This window comes from Chrysochloris asiatica, unplaced genomic scaffold (assembly GCF_000296735.1).
Source record: "Chrysochloris asiatica unplaced genomic scaffold, ChrAsi1.0 scaffold00011, whole genome shotgun sequence".
Lineage (NCBI taxonomy): Eukaryota > Metazoa > Chordata > Mammalia > Afrosoricida > Chrysochloridae > Chrysochloris > Chrysochloris asiatica.
The window spans coordinates 5,710,511-5,716,615 of record NW_006408529.1 but is presented as its reverse complement, the minus strand read 5'-3'; positions in this window follow the sequence as shown (position 1 = coordinate 5,716,615).

The following is a 6,105-nucleotide window of genomic DNA, read 5'->3' as shown; positions in this document are numbered from 1 at the left end:
TCATTGTTCAACTTCCACATAGCTATAAGGCCATTGACAGTATTAAGGGTTGGGTCAGGTGCACCTTAGTCCTTAAACTGACATGATTGGTCTTTAATTATCTAAAGAGATCTTTTGAAGCAGATTTTCCTGGTGTAATACATCCTTGGATTTTTTGACTGTTGATTCCATGATTATTAATTGCATGTTCAAGCAAAATTAAGTATTTAAAAACTTCAAACTTTTCTCCTTTAATCATGATGTTATTATTATTATTATTATTATTGTTATTATTATCATTATTTTTTTGTCCACTTGTGAAAATTGTCTTTTTCTTTTTAATCCTTACTGGAGACTGTATTCTTGGATCTTAATCAGTAAGTACCTCAAAGGTCCTCTTCACTGTAAGCAAGCATGGTTGTGCCGCCTGCATGTCAAAGTTTTTTATGAATCTTCCTCCAATCCTGACTGATCCAGGTTTTTCTTCATATGATACAGTTTCTCTGGTTGTTTACTTAGCATACAGACTGAACAAATTTGTTAAAGCCATACAACCTGATTTACAGCTTTACTGATTTTAAACCACATAAGTACAATGAAGTCTTCTGGAATTCCTATCCTTTGCAATGTTATTCATAATTGTTATTGGTCTCATTTTCAAATACCTTTGCATAGGCAATAAAGCACAAGAACAAATCTTGATCATAGAATATTTCAATAGTGAAACTAGAGTCCTGAATATTTTCTTCCAATCTTTCAGTTTGAGAAATGTCCAGCAAGTTAATCCCTTTTCCTTTCTGACTTAAGGCCTTTGTACATTTCTTTATAGGACTTTAATTTGTTTTGTTTTTTAAAGTCATCCTTGAAACTTTTGTTTAGCTATTTTACTTCATAATTTCTTCCATATCTTCTGATATCTTATGTTTAAGAGCAAGCTTCAGGAAGTAAATGGAAGACTAAAATGAATGTAAAAAATGTAACTCTTACCTATCATGAGAGAAAGGATCTCTGCTTGTACCTGGTTTAAACATTAGACTGTTTATGGTAAGGTCGATGGTTCAAACTCATCAGTCAAAGGAAAAAGTTGAGACTGTCGGCTCCTACAAAGATTTACAGTATCAGAAATGCTAAGGAACAGTTCTACCCTGCTGTATAGGGTAGTTATTAATCAGTTTTGACTTAATGTCTGTGATTTATAACGTTAGAGCTATATCATTCTTTACTTGTGTTAAATGTTTTAAAGACGTCCTGGGGTGGTGCTGTACAATAAGTACTGGACCACAAGATACGTTTGAACCACAAAGTCAGTGGTTCAAACTCACTAGTTGCACCTCAGAAACTCTATCAGGGTGCTGTGAGTAACAATAGACTCGATGACACTTAACAACAACAGCAATATGTGAAATATGTACATATTACTATTGGTCAGATAAAATTTTCCCATATGGCAATCATGTTGTAATTGAAATGAAAAGTAAAAGCACAAACATTTATATGTCTATATCTAAACCTTCTATCATACCATCAGGAGCACTGGTGGCAGCATGGTTAAATGCTCAGCTGCTAATTGAAAGATTGGTCGTTTGAACACACTATCTTCTCTGTGGGAGAAAGATGTGGTAATCAGCTTCTGTAAAGATTTACAACCTGGGAAACTTTATATATGGAGAAAAGAAGTTGGAACTAACACAACTGCACCAAGCAACAACATAATATTGCTATGAGTTGGGAATGACTTTATAGCAACAGATCTATGTAGATTTCTATGTTGTTGTTGTTAAGTGCAGTCGGGTCAGTTCTGACTTGTAGTGACACTGCATAGGCTTCCCAAACTAAGCCAATCTCTTAATCATTGCTACTTGAGCCCATTGATGCTGCCAATGTGCCAATCCATTTCACTTGGGGTCTTCCTCTTGATTTCTGACACTTCACTTTACCCAGCAGTTTTTCCTTTCCCAGGCACTGGTCCTTCCTGATAATATGTCCAAAGTATGAGATATCAAGTCTGTCCATCCTGGCTTCTAAGGAGAATTTTGATCTTTATATATAATTTGCGTTTTTATCTATAAAATTAAAATAAAATTTCTAAAGGAGATTAAAAATTAGATATTGAAATATTTTAAGAAAAAATATTCTGCTACAATTTTATGTTTATTTCTCATAATCAAATAGTTTTTCCTCCCAAAGATGTATTTGAGCTACAGTATTAAAACACTTTACCTGAATTATTTTCAAAATTACTGAAAAAGTTAAACATATTCTATATATTTTATATTTAAACATGTTCTGTAGGAGCGCTGGTAGCACACTGGTTAGGAATCGGGCTACAAACCTTAAGGTCGGCAGTTCAAAACTACCAGCTGTTCCACGGGAGAAAGATGAGGCTTTCTGCTCCCATAAAGATTACAGCCTCGGAAACCCTGTACAGGGTCACTATGGGTTGGAATCAACTCGACAACACTTAACAACAACAACAACAATAGCCACTAAAGGAGTCCTGGTGTGGCATTACATAATAATGCAATGGACTGCAAGGTCAGCTTGAACTTCAAGGTTGGCAGTTCAAACCCACCAGCTGATCCTTGAAAACATTATAGTCTCCATAGTCAGAACCTGCTAGATGGCACTTAACAACAACACAGCTGTTAAAAGGATCCCTGGATTATGAGTGGATTATGAGTTGGGCTGCTAAATGCAAGCTCAGCAGTTTGAATCTACCAGACACTCTGCAGGAGAAAGATGAGACTTTCTGTTCCCGCAAAAATATAAAACCTTGGGAATCCTATACTGAGTCACCATGAGTTGGAACACACTCCATGGAGCATAACCACCACCACCATAGCTTTAAGGGAGCATGGTAGCACCATCCAATAAGCATAATCAAATAGTTTTTCCTTCCAAAGATGCATTTGAGTTACAGTATTAAAATACTTTATTTGAATTATTTTCAACCACTAGGTCCCTGGCTCAAGCCTGCCACCAGTTCTGAGGGAGAAAGATGAGGCTTTCTACTCCTGTGAAGATTTAAGCCTTGGAAACCTTATACACCATCCCTATCAGTCAAAATTAACTCAAAGGTACTTAACAACAACATAGTTATTAAAGCTTATAAGTACTTGCTGCTTTGCAAGAAGATTATAAAGATCTAATCTGTTTTAATTTTCTTCAGAATATTTTCATTGTAATAGTTTCTAGCTTTATAAATAGAGTGAAGTCAATAATTTAATATTAAGATTTTTAAAATCAAATTTATGTATTTATTTTTTAATGAGTATTTATTTGTATGGCTTCTTCTTTTTTTTTTTAAACAGACTTCAAACACTTTTTTTTTTTTTTTTTTTTTACAATTTATGTAACCTGATGTCTAATCACGTTGAACTCAAAGACTTTGTACTTTCTAATTATGATATAAATAAAGAATTATAGTAATAATTTGCAAATATTTTCAGGAAATCAGTTTGACTTGAAATGTTAAAACATAATAAATACCTTTCAAAGCATTTACTTAAGCAAGTGTATGTTTTAAGTTTAATGTAATACATTACAAATATAATTTTTTAAAGTTTTACTGACTTACTGACTTTTTATAAAGACTTAGACCCTATTAAGTTAAGATGGCTTACTCAGAATCCCAAACAAAAGTGGAACAAATCACTGAAAGCTATCATAATAGTCACATAATTTAATTGATAGAATCTGTAAGTCTTCCTAATTAGGTGCAATGGGAATATATTTAAATTCATATAAGATATATAATAAAGGATTAAAAAGAATTTACCAAAAGAATAAAGAACATTCTAAGATGCAAATTTTTCACAACTTCACTATTAAGCAGAGCTCATGGAGAATGTGTCTCCCACTTAATTGCTCATCAGATTTTAAGGCCTGTTTCTGAACTATTACAGCTATGAAAATTGTATAGAATTAAATAATACCCTGCAACACATAAGGTCAACATTAGTTTAATTTGACTTGATGACAACTGGCATATTTTATTTTTCTCCTCACAGTATAAGAAAACATACACAGATAAGTTTCAAAGCACATCAGTATTTGTGGGTCTGCATGAATGATCACCCTAAGCACAGGCAACAATCCATAACACAATAAATCATGGTCATCATAGTAGGGTCACATTGTATCAGAGTTCTAAAGAGAAACTCACTTTTGACAATTTTTCAAGATCGTAGTTATGTGTATAACAAAACCTTAAGAGTTTCTGTGAATTTCAAGTACTTACATGAAGATCAAATTTACCTCATATAGTCTATGCTAATTTCCCCACTGCTCTAGTGGCTGCATCATGTGAACCTTAAGAAGATTATGAACCATTTGATTGATGAGGAGATATTGAAGGTTTTGAACAGCATAATGACATGAAATGATTTATATGTTTTAAATGGGCCTCTAGCTGCTCTGCAGAGAACATAACTTGAGGGCAATAATAGAATGGGAAAGAAAAGCAATAAAGTTCTCCCAAGGGAAAAAACAATAGGGAGGAGGTTTTTCTAAATTCCAGGTTTCTGCTAGTTAACTGGGTTGGTATTTATCCTCAAAATTGAGATTTTAAACATAGAAGTAGAAGTAGAAACAGTTTTAAAGAGTGTTAGTTATAATGCAAATTTTTACTTACTTGCTGTTTTTCTGCCCTTGGGACACCTAAGCTATCTAATAATAATAATGATATTTTGAGGTACAACAGAGATAAACCAGAGGTATAAGTACAGTTATCATTATATTTTAAAAGAATATTTATAAAAACTGATTTTTAAAACACTCATACTTTGATAAAATAATTTTAAATTATCCCTTTAAATACTATTTTTAAAACAAATTGAAGACATTTTTTCATTACTTTACACACTAAATCAAAAACAGACTGAGCAGACGTTGTTATTACAATGATTTTTTTTTTTTTTCAACTTAGGATAGCTTATTCCAAACACTACTGCATCCTTTTATCTTTCCACTGAAGGATTAACTACATACCAAAAAAAACTTACTAATATTTTGTTCTTTATGTTATTTTAAATCTCTTGCAATATTAATCAAACTTACTTTCTGAATTGCAGGTTCTTTCTATTATTTCTTTAGAAATATCTCTACATAGCTAATTCTCGTATTATTTTCTTTAATAATGATAGATTTTTAGAATCAAATTAAATAATCATTCACTTTGTCTTAAAATCATAAATTGACAGTTATAATCTCCACTCATTATAAAACAACCTTCTATTCTCTACTTTCTACATTAATGAATTTTTGTTAGGTTGGTTTTGACTTTGAAATGTTTCTTTATGTTTGCTCAAAGGTTATGTATCAGTCTTTTTGTTTTTTCTATGATATACCAAAAAGTGCTTAAAATAAATCTAAGTTGTGGGTATTTTACCATTGTGCTTTTAATTCCTATTTTTATTTATAGAAATTATTTTTGACCCTTGTTATACGCATTATTTTAAATAATTTTGCAAGGAACTAATTATTTTCAATGTACAACTATTTGATCTACATTAATTTATCTATGGTTTGTATTTCATCAGGTACAACTTCTCTTAATCATTATCTTTGCTCTCTACTTTTTCACCCTGGTTTTCCATTTTTGTTTTACACGAAGGACTGAGCCTTTAATTCCTAAGGTACTACTACACAGTGCCTTTATGGCTAGATTTGAAAGAAAGGAAAGAAAAGGAAAATGGAATGTAGTTTCAAAAATGAATACCATCACCACCACCAGCAAAATACTCATACAATTTTCTTAGAAATAAAAGTTTAAATTCATATACTTAGCACAGCTCTATATGTAAAATTTAAAGAGCTCTGGTAGCGTAGTGGTTACCAATCGGGTTGCAAACCTTAAGGTCAGCAGTTCTAAACTACCAGCTGCTTCGCGGGAGAAAAGTGAAGCTTTCTGCTCCAGTAAAGATTCACAGCCTCGAAAAACGTGTACAGTGTCGCTGTGTGTTGGAACAGACTCGATGGCACTTAACAACAACAACAACATATGTAAAATTTATTTTAAATCCTACACAAGTCTTGCCATCTATTTATTTCAAAAGACAATTTCTTAGACTTCTGTGAACCCAGGTGAAGACCTGGTTGGCCAGCAGTGTGGCAAGACCTGGGGAC